Consider the following 16,661-nt stretch of genomic DNA (forward strand, 5'->3'; position numbering starts at 1 on the left):
AGCTCCTTGAAAGTGGAGTCACAGGTGGACCGAGTGGTGAAGAAGGCATTCGGCATGCTTGGTTTCATCGGTCAGAACATTGAATACAGGAGTTGGAATGTCTTGTTGAAGTTGTATAAGACATTGGTAAGGCCACACTTGGAATACTGTGTGCAATTCTGGTCACCCTAGAAAGGATTATAGAATTATAGAAAGGATATTATTAAACTAGAAAGAGTGCAGAAAAGATTTACTAGCGTGCTATCAGGACTTGATGGATTGAGTTATAAAGAGAGGTTGGATAGACTGGGACTTTTTTCTCTGGAGCGTAGGAGGCTGAGAGGTGATCTTATAGAGGTCTATAAAATAATGAGGGGCATAGATCAGATAGATAGTCATTATCTTTTCCCAAAGGTAGGGGAGTCTAAAACTAGAGGGCATAGGTTTAAGGTGAGAGGGGAGAGATACAAAAGGGTCCAGAGGGGCAATTTTTTCACACAGAGGGTGGTGAGTGTCTGGAACAAGCTGCCAAAGGTAGTAGTAGAGGCGGGTACAATTTTGTCTTTTAAAAAGCATTTAGATAGTTACATGGGTACGATGGGTATAGAGGGATATGGGCCAAATGCGGGCAATTGGGATTAGCTTAGGGGTTTGAAAAAAAAGGGCGGCATGGACAAGTTGGGCCAAAGGGCCTGTTTCCATGCTGTAAACCTCTATGACTCTATGACTCTGTGTCTGTGCTGGCCCCATCAAGCGCCCATCTATCGATCCCAACTCGCTGCATAAAAACCCCCCACCTCATCCTACCTTTGTTTCTTTTGCCAATCAGTGTCCTTTAGTTACTGACCCTTCTGCCATTGGAAACAGTTTCTCCTTATTTATTCTATCTAGCCATTCCACGCTCTCCTTGGGGCTAGTGGCTGAGTGCTAAGAGATCCCAAGTCTGTGTAGAACCAGTACATTTCAACTGAGAGAACGGTTTGTGCAGAATTTTTGACCTCAATACCCAGGACCAGGGGAAGGAGTTAAAAGCAGCGGGGCTTCCAATTCCTGATTGCTGTCTGATGGTGTCCAATGGAAGTGTGAATACTGTGGAGCTGTATGACAGAATAGTCCAGTGGAGGGGAGGACAATATTGTAGAAAGATAGCAAAACCTCTCTGTGCCGAACCTTTAGCAATCTTGAAAGATTACTGAATGGATACTTTTATCTTCCTGCCACTTATGTTATTCCCCCATTTGAGGGCAGCCACCTCCTTCAGGGGATCTGACCATGTGGCATGTGATGGCCACAAGGAGGGACACTAGAGCATAAGAACATAAGAACTAGGAGAAGGCCATCTGGCCCCTTGAGCCTGCTCCGCCATTCAATAAGATTATGGCTGATCTTTTCGTGGACTCAGCTCCACTTACCCACCCGCTCACCATAACCCTTGATTCCTTTACTGTTCAAAAATTTATCTATCCTTGTCTTAAAAACATTTAATGAGGTAGCCTCAACTGCTTCACTGGGCAGGGAATTCCACAGATTCACAACCCTTTGTGTGAAGAAGTTCCTCCTCAACTCAGTCCTAAATCTGCTCCCTTTATTTTGAGGCTATGCCCCCTAGTTCTAGTTATAACCAACCAGTGGAAATAACTTCCCTGCTTCTATCTTATCTGTTCCCTTCATAATCTTATATGTTCCTATAAGATTTCACCTCATTCTTCTAAATTCCAATGAGTATAGTCCCAGTCTACTCAGTCTCTCCTCATAAGCCAACCCTCTCAACTCTGGGATCAACCTAGTGAATCTCAATTTGTAATGGTCGACCCTGCAAAGATTATTTGCTTCCTTTCCTGGCTTAGTGTCTTTCCACAATGGCCTCAGGAACTCAGGAATTGTGTGCTACTAGTAACTACAAGCCCATATTTCACTACCCTGTAGGGTAGATGCAGGGAGGATGTTCCCAATGGTGAGAGAGTCCAGGACCAGGGGTCACAGTCTGAGGATTCGGGGTAGACCATTTAGGACGGAGAAGAGAAAACATTTCTTCACCCAAAGAGTGGTGAGCCTGTGGAATTCATTACCACAGGAAGTAGTTGATGCCAAAACATTGAATGTATTCAAGAGGCGGCTGGATATAGCACTTGGGGCGAATGGAATCAAAGGTTATGGGGAGAAAGCAGGATTAGGCTATTGAGTTGGACAATCAGCCATGATCGTAATGAATGGCAGAGCAGGCTCAAAGGGCCAAATGATCTCCTCCTGCGCCTATCTTCTATGTTTCTATGTTAACAGTGAATGCTCTCCTCAATAAAATCAATGAACAGAAGCTTGTCCGAAGCTCCCCTAGGCTGCAGTCACTCACGTTTGGCAGAGGGGCGCTTTCAGCTCATTCATTTGATAACTTTTTAGTTAATTTGAGACATTTTACAAATATGTTTATTGGGTGTATTTTTGAAAGAGGTTTTCCCCCTTTTGCCTCCTTCCACAGCTCCTTTATATAGTTTAGTATTAAGACAAACCTGTCACGTAGCGTTATGCTCACAAACCTGTCACATAGCATTATGCTCACAAGCCTGTCACATAGCGTTATGCTCACATAACAATATCATCACACACCGTCTTTCAGATATAAGCAACAATGACTTCACCATCTGTAAAATTGAGAATATTTTTTCTTTATTAAATATCATTTATTGACATCAGAAAAACCCCCAGCTAGATCCCTAATTAACCACCAGGGTATATAACTGCCTTTGACGTGTTGGCTGCCCTATATATAAACTGTGTGATATCAGCCATGGCCCCCTCTCAATTTTGAGTCGGGTTTGAATTTCTGGCCGCACTCACCTCTAGACCGGAAAATCCTGCCTAAGGTCAATGGACCTTTGCCTGGTCCTGTCCCGCCCGCTATGATTCCCCTTGGCGGACGAGACGGAAAAATTCCGCCCAGGAAGTTATAGGTTTAAGTTCTGTTCCAGATGTCCTGTGCCAATATTCAAAGAAAACCAGCAAAGTTCTCCCAGGTGTCTTGGCCAATAGTCATCCCTCAACCAACATCACCAGAACAAATAATCTGGTCATTATAACATTGTGGTTCACCAGACATTTCGTGCACTAAGTGACTGCTGCATTTCGTTATGTTGCAACGTTGACGTCAAGCAATTCATTTGTCGTAAAACATTTTGGGACAACATGAGGTTTCGAAATGCACAATACAAATTTAAATTCTGCTACTTCTTCATTCGTTCCAAGCTAGCTCCTTTCATAGGCAATGTAGATTTTAACTCACTAACGTGCAACCTTTATTCCTCCTATTTAACCATTTGAAGGGAACATCTTGCAAAGAAATGCTTCCAATTCCCTCCATCAAATAATCATTTGTTCTTATTATTTAACTGGATCCTGTTGCCCTCCACAAGTAATGAGCCTCATCTACCCCCAGTGAACGGACCATTATGGTCCATCGGAATTGCTGCCAATCCCTGTAACTGCTCCTTCTATCCACAAATGTATCCAGCTCCTTTTTCCATACAATCGCTTTAGCTTAACTTCTGCCTTTGCACTGATCTATGGAAAGGTCTCATTTTTACTAAGTTTGATGATGCATTTGAGGCAGCTTTACAGCATTTCATGGTCCTACCCTGACATTTGGCTGTATTTTTGTTTCTTCTTCTGCCTTGTGCTATCCAAGGATGAAAGTCTCTACTTAGCACCACAATGAACATTGCCAGGACTGCCAACATTGAGCATTGATATTTGCCATCACCAAGAGTTTAAGTTTATTTATTGAAGTCACAAATAAGCTTACATTAACACTGCAATGAAGATATTGTGAAAATCCCCTAGTCGCCATACTCCAGCGCCTGTTCGGGCACACCAAGGGAGAATTTAGCTTGGCCAATGCACTTAACCAGCATGTCTTTCAGACTGTGGGAGGAAACCAGAGCACCCGGTGGAAACCCACGCAGACACGGGGGGAATGTGCAGACTCCATACAGACAATGACCCAAGCCAGGAATCAAACCCAGGTGCCTAGCGCTGTGAGCCAGTAATGCTAACCATGGTGCCACTGTGCCACCCATTGAAATCCCAACATAACATGTGGGGTTTCTCAAAGTTGACCTAAAGCCTGAAAACAAGTATCTGTGTGCGAAAAATTTATTTTGAAAGTAATATTGAAAATTTCAATTGACCCTGAATCCACAGTCTTTTTAAAATATTTATACTTTCACAGGATGTGGGCATCACTGGCTAGGCTAGGATTTATTGCGTATCCTATTTGTCTTTGGGGAAGTGGTGGAGAGCTGCCTTCTTGAACTTCTGCAGTCCATGTGGTGTAGGTACACACACAGTGCTCTTAGGGAGGGAGTTCCAAGATTTTGACCCAGCAACAGTGAAGGAAAGGCGATATATTTTCAAGTCAGGATTGTGAGTGGCTTCGAGGGGAACTTCCAAGTGATGGTGTTCCCAGACATCTGCTGCCCTTGTCCTTCTAGATGGTAATGGTCGAGGGTTTAGAAGATGCTGCCTAAGGAGGCTGAATGAGTTGCTGCAGTGCATCCTGAGGATGGTGCACAGAGCTGTAACTGTCCATTGGTGCGGGAGGGAGTAAATGTTGAAAGTGGTGGAAGGGGTAGCAATCATGTAGGCTGCTTTGTCCTGGATGGTGTCAAGTCTCTTGTGTGTTGTTGGCGCTGCATTCTTCCAGACAAATGGAGAATTTTCCATCATTCTCCTGACGTATGCCTTGTAGATGGTGAATAAGTTTCGGGGAGTCAAAAGGTGAGTTTTCCGCCACCGAATTCCCAGCCTCTAACCTGCTCTTGTAGCCACAGTTTTTATATGGCCGGTCCAATTCAGTTTTTGGTCAATAGTAATCCCCAGGATGTTGATGGTGGGTTTTCCATGATGAAATGCCAGTGAATGTCAAGGGGTGATGGTTAGATGCTCCCTTATTGGAGATAGTCATTTCCTGGCACTTATGCGGCATGAATGTGACTTGCCAAAGCCTGGATGTTGTCCACGTCTTGATGCATATGGACCCGAACAGGTGCTGGAGTGTGGCGACTGGGGGATTTTCACAGTAACTTCATTACAGTGTTAATGTAACCCTACTTGTGACATTAATAAATAAACTTTAAACGTTGCTATTGTTTATACTGCACATGAGGCTCCTCACACTCTTCTTCATCTCGTCATAAGAAGTCTCACACCAGGTTAAAGTCCAACAGGTTTACTTGGAATCACGAGCTTTCGGAGCACTGCTCCTTTCTCAGGTGAGTGATATGTGCGATTTCTTTGGACATTCTGTCCTGATCTTCACCTGATGAAGCAGCAGTGCTCCGAAAGCTAGTGATTCCAAGTAAACCTGTTGGACTTTAACCTGGTGTTGTGAGACTTCTTACTGTGCCCACCCCAGTCCAATGCCGGCGTCTCCACATCATGTCTATCATCTGACCATATCAGCAAAGCCTTCCAATAAAAGTGTTGAAGATTTGAAGTAGTCGAGAGATGAGATAAACTTCTGCACAACCGTGTTCTGCAAACAGCAATGTGATAATGACCAGGTAACTTATTTTGATTCTCTACTTTGTTTTTTTCCCTATGCAGTGTCCAGGAGATGAATCCTCAGTTCTAGAAGACTCCAGGCCAATCCTGGAAAGCTGTTAACCCATCGGCAGTTAAGAAGAGGGAGTTGACAATGTACCTTTCAAAAAAAGCAATAAAATTATTCTTTTTATTCATTCGTGGGACATGGGTGTCACTGGCTGGCCAATTGCCCATCCCTAGTCGCCCTTGAACTGAGTGGCTCACTTGGCCATTTCAGAAGGCAGTTGAGAGTCAACCACATTGCTGTTGCTCTGGAGTCACATGTAGGCCAGAGCAGGTAAGGATGGCAGATTTCCTTCCCTAAAGGACATTAGTGAACCAGATGGGGTTTTCCAACAATCGACAAGTTCAAGTCCAACAGGTTTCATGGGCATCAGTAGGTTCTTAATTCCAGATATTTTGCCTTTATTGAATTCAAGTTCCATCAGCTGCCATGGTGGGATTCGAACCCAGGCTCCCAGAACATTGGCTAAATTTCTGGATTAACAGCCTAGTGATAATATCACTAGACCATTGCCTCCCTTTAGATTGTGTATAAAACTGTTGCATAGAGAGTTCTCACCGATAATTCACAATCAGTTCCTACAACATGTTCAAAGTTTAATGGAAATTGGATTGTTTATGGAGCATGAGTAGACCACGGCTTTGAATAATGATATTTTCCACTTCAACACGTCAATGAAATACAGCAGTAAATGGAGCAATCAGAACAATGGAAAAATATACTCTTGGTGCTTAATTGTCATGTTGGTCTGATTCCCTTGGTGACACATTTACTGGAACATGGAGATCCCCACAGTTTGAATATATCTATTAAAACCTCTGTTATGTCAGATTGGTTTGTAACCGCAATCGACAGGAAATGAGATTTTCCCAACTGTCTCAGCTTTATTGGTTTTCCACTCGACTGGAATTATGCACATCGTCACACTCATGTTTAAACTGTGGTGAGGCTTGGAGGCGCTCTGGAAGGGGAACAAGTGAAACAATATCAAATCGAAGGGTTACACACATCTGAAGCCCAAAATGAATTAAAGGAGCCCACCTTAGTGCAACAAACCCACAACTCCCCAGAGTGCTACACCACCAATGAAGAAGTTCTGAAGTGTAACCACTGTTGGAGGGAAATACGGAAACCAATTTGTATGGAGCAAAGATCTACAAACAACAATGAGCTGGCGACCAAATAATGTTTCCCCCCCACCCCCACTCTTTCCCCCTATTTTATCCCCCCTTTCTTACCTTTTCTCCCCCTTTGCTTCCCTTTTCCCCCTTATTCTCAATCTTACCTCTCTCCCACCCATCTCCCCCCCTCCTCCCCCTCCCCCCCCCCTCCCCCCCCCCTCCCCCCCCCTCCCCCCCCCCTCCCCCCCCCCCCCCCTCCCCCCCCCCCCCCCCCCCTCCCCCCTCCCCTCCCCCGACATCTTCATCTATCACAGTTTACCCTCTGATTCCAGCTTCTCTGCTGTTTGGCCATCTTCTATTCTCTCTATGGACTACCATTAGCACCTCTTAGCCTTTCCCCTTGTTTTTGTGGCTATGACTCATCTTTCATTCCCTCACCTGCAGTATAAATATCTTTCACTTTCTATGCCTTTTAGCTTTGACAAAGGGTCATCTGGACTCGAAACGTCAGCTCTTTTTTCTCTCTTTACATTTGCTGCCAGACTTGCTGAGATTTTCCAGCGTTTCCTCTTTTGGTTTCAGATTTCAGCATCCGCAGTAATTTGCTTTTATCCAGTGTTTTAGGGCTGTTGGTTGAGAGATATATATTGACCAGGTCGTTAAGGAGAACGTATCTATTATTCTTACATTGTGGCATGGATTCTTTTACCTCTACCTGGGAAGGCAAATAATATCCTGATTTTAAAATGCATCTGAAAGATGGCGGGCAGGATTTTCCGGCTATGCTTTCCCCAAAACCGGAAAATCTCGCCCAAGGTCAGCGAACCTTCCCATGGTCCACCCCTCACCCGCTACGATTCCCATGGCTGGTGGAATAGGAAAATTAACCCCAGCATCTCTGGCAATGCAATACATGGTGTGGAGATGCCGGCGTTGGACTGGGGTAAACACAGTAAGAAGTCTAACCACTCCAGGTTAAAGTCCAACAGGTTTATTTGGTAGCAAAAGCCACTAGCTTTTGGAACAAGCTGTTCCAAAAGCTAGTGGCTTTTGCTATAAATAAACCTGTTGGACTTTAACCTGGTGTGTTAGACTTCTTACAGTGCAATACATGCTCAGGGACTATTGGGAGGATGTTTTAACTTTCACGAGTGAGTGGGTTTGGGAGCAGGTGTGTGTGTGTGTGTGTGTCAGGGTGGGGGTGTTTATAAAGTTCATTTATTAGTGCCACAAGTAGGCTTACATTAACACTGCAATGAAGTTACTGTGAAAATCCCCCAGTCGTCACACTCCGGTGCCTCCGGAGAATTTAGCATGGCCAATATACCTAACCAGCACATCTTTTGGACTGTGGGAGGAAACCGGAGCACCCGGAGGAATCCCAGACACTGGGAGGACGTACAGGCTCTGCACAGATAAATATGATTTGATTTGATTTGTCACATGTATTAGCATACGGTGAAAAGTATTGTTTCTTGCGTGCTATACAAAGCATACCATACATAGGGAAGGAAACGAGAGAGTGCAGAATGTAGTGTTACTGTTATACTTAGGATGTAGAGAAAGACCAGCTTAATGCATGGTAGGTCCATTCAAAAGTCTGACAGCAGCAGGGAAGAAGCTGTTCTTGAGTTGGTTGGTACATGTCCTCAGACTTTTGTATCTTTTTCCTGACGGAAGAAGGTGGAAGAGAGAATATCCAAGCGTGGGGTCCTTAATTATGCTGGCTGCTTTGCTGAGGTAGCAGGAAGTATAGACAGAGTCATGGATGGGAGACAGTGACTCAAACCAGATATCGAACCCAGGTCCTTGGCGCTGTGAGGCAGCAGTGCTAACCACTGTGCCACCCTGGTAAGGGGAGAATAGAGTTATTTGGTTAAAAGTGCTGATATTGACAGCGAAACAAGGAGCTGGCTCCAATCCATCAACTCCTGCACTTAGCTGCATACGAGAAACCCCATCAAAAGTGGTGGGTTGGCAAGTCCGAAATGTCAATAGCTCATTAAATGCTATCTTAATTGGGGTTTGGGAAATCCAGGAAGGGTGAGCCTTCCTGGAACTTCCGCTGTGGAGACCCTCTACCGAGGGTTTCTCCCCCCATCATATCGGGGACCTAGGGTGGAGGCTAATGCAGCTAGCAATACCATACCAACATAAATTGCACTGGTTCACGGGCTCATAGAATCCCTGCAGTGTAGAAGGAGGCCATTTGGCCCCTTGAGTCCGCACCGACCACAATCCTACCCAGGCCCTATTCCCATAAGCCCATGCATTTACCCTAGCTCGTCCCCCTGACACTAAGGGGCAATTTAGCATGGCCTATCCACCTAACCTGCACATCTTTGGACTGTGGGAGGAAACCGGAGCACCCGGAGGAAACCCACACAGACATGGGCAGAATGTGCAAACTGCACACAGACAGTGATCCAAGCCGGGAATCGAACCTGGGTCCCTGGCGCTGTGAGACAGCAGTGCTGACCACTGTGCCATCGTACCTCCCCAAGACACTTGCCCTTTATGCAATTTTGCGAATCTGTGGACTACGTTTATGTTCAACGTTATAGGCTGCTTTCTCTTTGTAGTTAAAACCTCCCTGGAACTTGCCAGTTGAAAACAAGGCAGGGACGCAGTGGTAACTGAGGGGGGTGGAGAAATGAAAGGAAAAATACTCCCCATAAAAACTGAAACCTCACAGCTGCTTCCTTACACAATCGTGGGAAAGACCTTTGCTCACAGAAAGATTTGTTCTCAGATTTTGTTTTCACTACTTCAGGTTTTTTTTAAAAATCGCTTTGCAGGCGATTTCTAATAAATTGGAAGTCACTTTCACTACTTGGGAGGTTTGTGCATCTGATCTACTCTTTGCCTGTGTGATGTAAAGTTTATTTATTAGTCACAAGTAGGCTTAGATTAACACTGCAATGAAGTTATTGTGAAATCTCTGACAACACTACTGACAACTCTACAGCCTGGCTGGCTGTAGAGATTTGCATTCTAATTAGTATTCTGTAACTTGATTTCTGTGTCTGTGCACTGTTGGAGAACAGATTACCACTCCATCTGACGAAGGAGCAGCACGCTCCGAAAGCTTATGGTATTTGCTACCAAATAAACCTGTTGGACTTTAACCTGGTGTTGTGAGACTTCTTACTGTGCTTACCCCAGTCCAACGCCGGCATCTCCACATCAACACTACCACCCAGGCCCTATCTCCGTAACCCCATGTATTTACCCTGATAGCCCCCCTGGCACCTTGGGGAAATTTAGTGTATGTGTATTTATTTATTAGTCACAAGTAGGCTTACATTAACACGGCAATGAAGTTGTGAAATTCCCCTAGTCGCCACACTCCGGCGCTTGTTCGGGTCAATGCACCTAACCAGCACGTCTTTCAGAATGTGGGAGGAAATCGGAGCACCCGGAGGAAACCCACGGAGACACAGGGAGAATGTGCAAAATCCACACAGGCAGTCCCCCAAGCCAGGAATCGAACCCAGGTCCCTGGCGTTGTGAGGCAGCAGTGCTAACCACTGTGCTGCCGTATGTATCAGATGAGCTTGGATCCTCAGTGTGTTGGGTTTGAGATCAGGCCTCAGAAAAGAAGCAAGATAACCGGCAACACCAACAGCACTGGTAGCAGCAAGGAGAGCACCAGGAGAAGCAGGGGAACCAGCGGTGTGAGCACCAACGGCAGCCCCAGTAGGAGAAACATCCCTCTCCTCCACATCAGGAGCAGTTTGAGCTAAGAGTTGAGCTAACAGTTTGAGCTCGGGTCAATGATCAGGATTTTCCAACTCTCCCCTGTCTGGCTTTCCAACGGTGGAGGCAGGTCACCATTGGTCGACAGGTTCCCTGGCGGCAGAGCCGGTGAGCAACGCAAACGGCCGTTGATTTGGCAGGACAGGAAGATCCTACCACCGCTGGAAAACCTGCCACGGGGGAGCCGGAAAGTCCCGGCCACTGTTTACAACATAGTGTGTGCAGGCAGAGGATCAGCTTCCTGGACTTATCAGGAGGCACGTAGAATCATAGAAACCCTACAGTGCAGAAAGAGGCCATTTGGCCCATCGAGTCTGCACCGACCACAATCCCACCCAGGCCCCACCTCATATTTAGCCACTAATCCTTCTAACCTACACATCTCAGGACACTAAGAGGCAATTTTTAGCATGGCCAATCAACCTAACCCACACATCTTTGGACTGTGGGAGGAAACCGGAGGAAACCCACGCAGACACGAGGAGAATGTGCAAACTCCACACAGACAGTGACCCAAGCCGGGAATCGAACCCGGGTCCCTGGAGCTGTGAAGCAGCAGTGCTAACCACTGTGCTATCGTGCCGCCCGAGTGGTTAGCATGGGCCAAATGGCCGCCTTCTACACTGTAGGGATTCTATGATTCTAAATGGCCAACATTGCAGGGAAGACAAAAGACCTGCTTCAAAGACACTTTTGGAAGTTCCCCCTGAAGTGCGGCAGTATTGACTCCCAGATCACCCAGGAGTGTTCATAAACCACAAGGGTTTTTATACCCTCAATGCACAATTGGTACTCAGCCAAAAAGGATTATGCAGGTCTGCTCCAGATAAAGGGGAAATTGCTGTGCTGCTTTTGTCCTGCACCAGTCTGGCCTCCTTCGCCTCTTCACACCTTGAAGCAGATATACTGGCTGGCTGCTTGGAGACACAGAGATATCTACTCAAGACCTGACCTGTGAGGAACCCAAGCAATGAGGCCCAGGATGACTAAAGGGAAAGACATATGATAAGCAGATGTGTCACTCAGCATACAGTCAGCATGCAGGAGATGTACTTCCGGTGTCACAACAGGTCCCAAATGCATTTCGAGATGTACTAGCCAGGGTCTCCAGCATGGTCATGGTGTGCTGCACTCTGTACAATATTAAACTTTGGGCTTCAGGCGGAGCAAGGTGTAAAGTAATGGGGAGGTGGTGGCATTGTCATGGGACTAGTAATCCAGAGATATAAGGTAATGTTCTGGGGACCTGGATTCAAATCCCACCACGGCAGATGGTGAAATTTGAAATCCATGAACATCTGGAACTAAAAGGGCAAACGATGACCATGAAACCATTGTTGATTGTCTTTTAAAAAATATACTTTCAGTAGCATCCCCTTTGTTACAAGTCCTAAAGGTTCAGCATCTTCCTCCAATGATGCTACCATCAGACTTTTGAATGGACCTACCTCGCATTAAGTTGATCCTTCTCTACACCCTATGACTGTAACACAACATTCTGCACTCTCTCCTTCCCTTCTCCATGAATGGTATGCTTTGTCTGTATAGCACGCAAGAAACAATACTTTTCACTGTATACTAATACATGTGACAATAATAAATCAAATCAAATCAACTGAACAGAAGTTGCAAAGTCCTGTGCCCTCCACTGTTCTCCCAGTCTCCACTATCCGCATGCCCACTTGTAATGTGAGAGATACTGGTTGAAAAGTCAACTATCTTGCTTACCAAGCCCACCAAAGTGAGAGCACTTGAGATGCTGCCTGCATAAATCCTGAGATAAATCCTCAGAATGTATGACTTCATCTAAGAAGTCATCATTGCCCTCCTGGACCACCTCTTATGGGATGATCGATCAAAGACATGAATTGGAGCCATCAAGGAAAAATGTTTTAAATGATCGTCCTGCACATGATCATGGACAGGATTCTCCAACCTTGCCCGCGGCTGGGATTCTTCAGTCTCTCTGCTGTGAATGGAGATATGGTCGAGCACCAAATTCCCTGTTCGTGCTTGCAGGAGTGGTGGGTGTACAAGACGGAGAATTGCAGCCCCTATTTCACTAACTGCTACATCAAAGTGTTCGATGTTCTCCTGCCAGGAGGTAGAGACTTGTGATTAGGAGCAATGGAATTGAAAGGCATTTGTTGAGTGCGACCTCGTGACTTTGCATTATGAAGAAGGCGAGTGTTGGTGGTGGAGAGTCAGATGGGGATGGGTGAATAGCGTGAGGAGTGAAATGCTTAAGACAGAGTAAGGGGATGTGGTGTGATGCACACAATAGGATGTATTTGAACATGTCGCTATGCTGAGCATTCCTGCCCTGATTGGATCATTGAACCACTTTTGGCACCGAATTCAGGAAGATGGCACTGGTCCTTCGGTTCTCCTCCAGCCACGCCTTCTTACTTTCAATGACAGCCTTGATAGGGAAGATTATCACTCTATTCCCCGCTACACACTGCAGAATTAAATCCAGGGAGACATCAGCAAAAGGAGGTGCAGATATGTTATCTGGGGAATCCATTTTGAGACTCACTTTTGTTCCCCCAACTCCATAATCGATCAAATCTTTGTATTGTCATTTTAAATAAGGAAAGCTATAATCGACAAATATTATGCTGACTCACCCAAAGTGGTCAGCATGGGACTTAGATATAAATGATGTTAGAACGTGCTGCCTGAGGAGGTGGTGGAAGCAGATACATTAGCAACATTTACAAGGCATCTGGATGGGTACATGAATAGGGAGGGAATAGAAGGATTTTTGTTTAAGGTGGTTTTATTTTTAGTTTAGTTAAGACATCGTGATCAGCACGGGCTTGGAAGGCTAAGGGCTTGTTCCTGTACTGTACTTTTCTTTGACTTAAATAAAGTTCTTAAATGAAGTGGCAGGGTTAAAAAAAAATCACTGACAGACACACTGCACTTGCTACTGGGTTCCGACAAACTGGTATGGAGGATGGAAAGCATTGGAGTGATGCCGTGGTGTGGTTTGTTCCAAGGCAATGGTGACGCACTGGATTATGCATGGACCATATGCCATCCGAAAGCCAAAAATGACCAACTGATCTCTTCACACGGGCCGTTGCCATCTTAAAATAAAAATTCAACCAAAATAATGTGGCTATGGAGCAGGTGCTGCCTGGGAAATGGGATTAAAATAAGCAGCTATGTTACTTTTTCTCTTTTCTGGCCTGCGCAGGCATGATGGGCTGAATGGCCTCTTTCATAGAATCCCAACAGTGTAGAAGGAGACCATTTGGCCCATCGAGTCTGCACAGACCACACTCCCACCCAGGCCCCATCCCCATCACCCCACATACTTACCCTCCTAGTCCCCTGACACTAAGCGGCAATTTAGCATGGTCAATCCACCTAACCCGCACATCTTTGGAGTGTGGGAGGAAACCGGAGCACCCGGAGGAAACCCACGCAGACATGGGGAGAATATGCAAACTCCACACAGACAGCGACCCCAGCCAGGAATTGAACCCGGGTCCCTGGCGCTGTGAGGCAGCAGTGCTAACCACTGTGCCACCTTTTGTGCACCGTAACATTTCCATGACTCTAGATATCAGAGGTGCACAATAAAAAAATTCTTCTATTCAACCAATCTTTTCAAGCACACACTGCTCAAATCTACTGCAAAAGCTGTCTCCTATCTGGCATGGCTCAATATGCTTCTTTTCTGTTTGATTTTCCTTCATCTCCGCATTGGCACCTCCCCAAGGCCTTTTTCCTGCAATGGGAAAATTATAAGGTCCGTGGAAGGAGCAGGTAATGGGCCAAACATCCTTTTCTCATCTCTGAGGAGAGTACTTTAATGTCCATCATAAATTAAATGGTTAGGATTTGCAAAGGCCTGATCGTTGTAATTTTGCAACATCCAAAACTCACGATTTTCCAACTAAACCACAGGGATCCTTTGGAGAAGGTTTTTGAATTACCACCCTGGGTGGGCCCACCAAATAAAACATTGTATTTTTTTGTGCTTAACTCGAACCTACACATCCTGTTGTTGATCCACTGTGGAAAAACAATGGGAACATGAGAAGACTTCTAAAACCTAATTAAAATCTGAAGCGCAGAAAGCAAAAGGCCACCCAGCCCATCGTGGCTCTCTGCTGGATTATTCCAAGACTAACCCACATCTTTCTCTGCTTTAAATATTTATCCAATTTTCCTTAAAAAAAAATTGTGATGTTTTCAGCCTCTATCACTTCCAGTGGCATGGTATTCCAAGCCCCAGGCAATTAGAATTTCCTCTGAATCATCCCACCATGACAATTTTCAAATGGTGACCCCCCTTGTCACTTACTCCCCAACCAGAGTAAAGGCTATTGCATTTGAACTCTGGACCACTGAATAGACGGTAGCACAGTGGTTAGCGCCAGGGATCTGGGCTTGATTCCTGGCTTGGGTCACTGTCTGTGCAGTCTGCACATTCTCCGTGTCTGCGTGGGTTTCCTCCAGGTAACAATAAATCAAATCATATCTATCTGTGCGGCGCCTGCATGTCCTCCCAGTGTCTGGGATTCCTCCGGGTGCTCCGGTTTCCTCCCACAGTCCGAAAGATGTGCTGGTTAGGTGCATTGGCCATGCTAAATTCTCCCTCAGTGTACCCGAACAGGCGCCAGAGTACGGCAACTATGGGATTTTCATAGTAACTTAATTGCAGTGCTAATGTGTAAACCTACTTGTGACATGGATAAATAAACTTTAAACCTTAAAACTTTGTGACACTAGTAAATAAACTTAAGCGTAGATATTGCACTGTCTTAAAAATTCAACCTGTTCACCAATATCCTTTAGGGAAGAAAATCTTCTGTCCTTACCTGGTCTGGCCTATGTGACTGCATTCCCACAAAAATGTGGTTGACTTTTAACTGCCCTCTGACGTGACCTGACAAGCTGTTTAGTTGCATCAAACTTGCCCTCTGAAGGAATTAGTGCTGACATTGTCACAACATACTGAGAATTTTTTTTTTAAAAACTGTATAAGAATGCTTCATCTTAAAGGGGCCATTACCTTACGAAGGTGGAACTGCATCAAAAGGAAAGCAACACGCAGGTTTTATTTAAATACAACCAGGTTACCCAGAAATCAGATTATGAGAGCTCATTGCATCTCTGGTCTGTACATGATCTTAATACGGTGACTTGAGTGTTGTGTGTTCGTTTTGAACAATCTTTTGACGGATCAAAAATAAATTCCCAATATATTCTGCAAGCCGCGTCTAAATTCTCATCAGCGAAAGAAGGACCTTGCATTCATGTAATGCTTTTCACTACCTCAGATGTCCAAAGAACGTTATAATTGATTGCTGAAGTGTAGTCACTTATAGGAAAGTGTGGGAAAGGCAATATCCAATTTACCCACAGCACACTCCCACAAACAGAATTTGTGACCATCAATAATGATCAGATTATGTTTTTCAGTTATGCTGATTGAGGAATAGATAATTGCCAGGCCAACCGGAGCACTCTCTCAAAATCTATGTTGGTTCACTCGCAGTTCACCCGAGGAAATGTCAGGGCCTTGGTTTAACATCTCATCTGAAAGATGGCAACTCCATCGCATGGTGGCACAGTGGTTAGCACTGCTGCCTCACAGCACCAGGGACCCAGGTTCAATTCTGACCTTGAGTGGCGTTTGCACGTTGGCCCCGTGTCGGTGTCGGTTTCCTCTGGGTGCTCCAGTTTCCTCCCACTGTCCAAAGATATTCAGGTTAGCTTGCTTGGTCGTGCTCAATTGTCCCTTAGTGTCAAGGAGATCATATAATCCCTACAGTGTCAAAAGAGGCCATTTGGCCCACTGATTCTGCACCGACCACAATCCTACCCAGGCCCCATCCCTGTAACCCCATGTATTTACCCTACTAGTCTGCCTGACATTTGAGGGGCAATTTAATATGGCCAATCCACCTAACCTGCACATCTTTGGACTTTAGCAGGGTAAATAGGTGGGGTTATGGGGATTGTTGTCTGTGCAGGCTTGATGGGCCAAATAGCCTCTCTCTACACTGTAGAGATTCTACGCTTCTAGAACAGCGTAGCTCTCTCTCTCTCTACAGCACTGGAACGCCAACCTTGATCTTTGTGCTGAAGTCTTTGCAGTGGGTCTTGAATCCACAACCTTCTGACTCAAGAGGCAAGGGTGTTACCCACTGAACCACAGCTGACAAATGTCACAGTTA

Source organism: Mustelus asterias, chromosome 2 (genome assembly GCF_964213995.1).
Source record: "Mustelus asterias chromosome 2, sMusAst1.hap1.1, whole genome shotgun sequence".
Classification (NCBI taxonomy): Eukaryota; Metazoa; Chordata; class Chondrichthyes; order Carcharhiniformes; family Triakidae; genus Mustelus; species Mustelus asterias.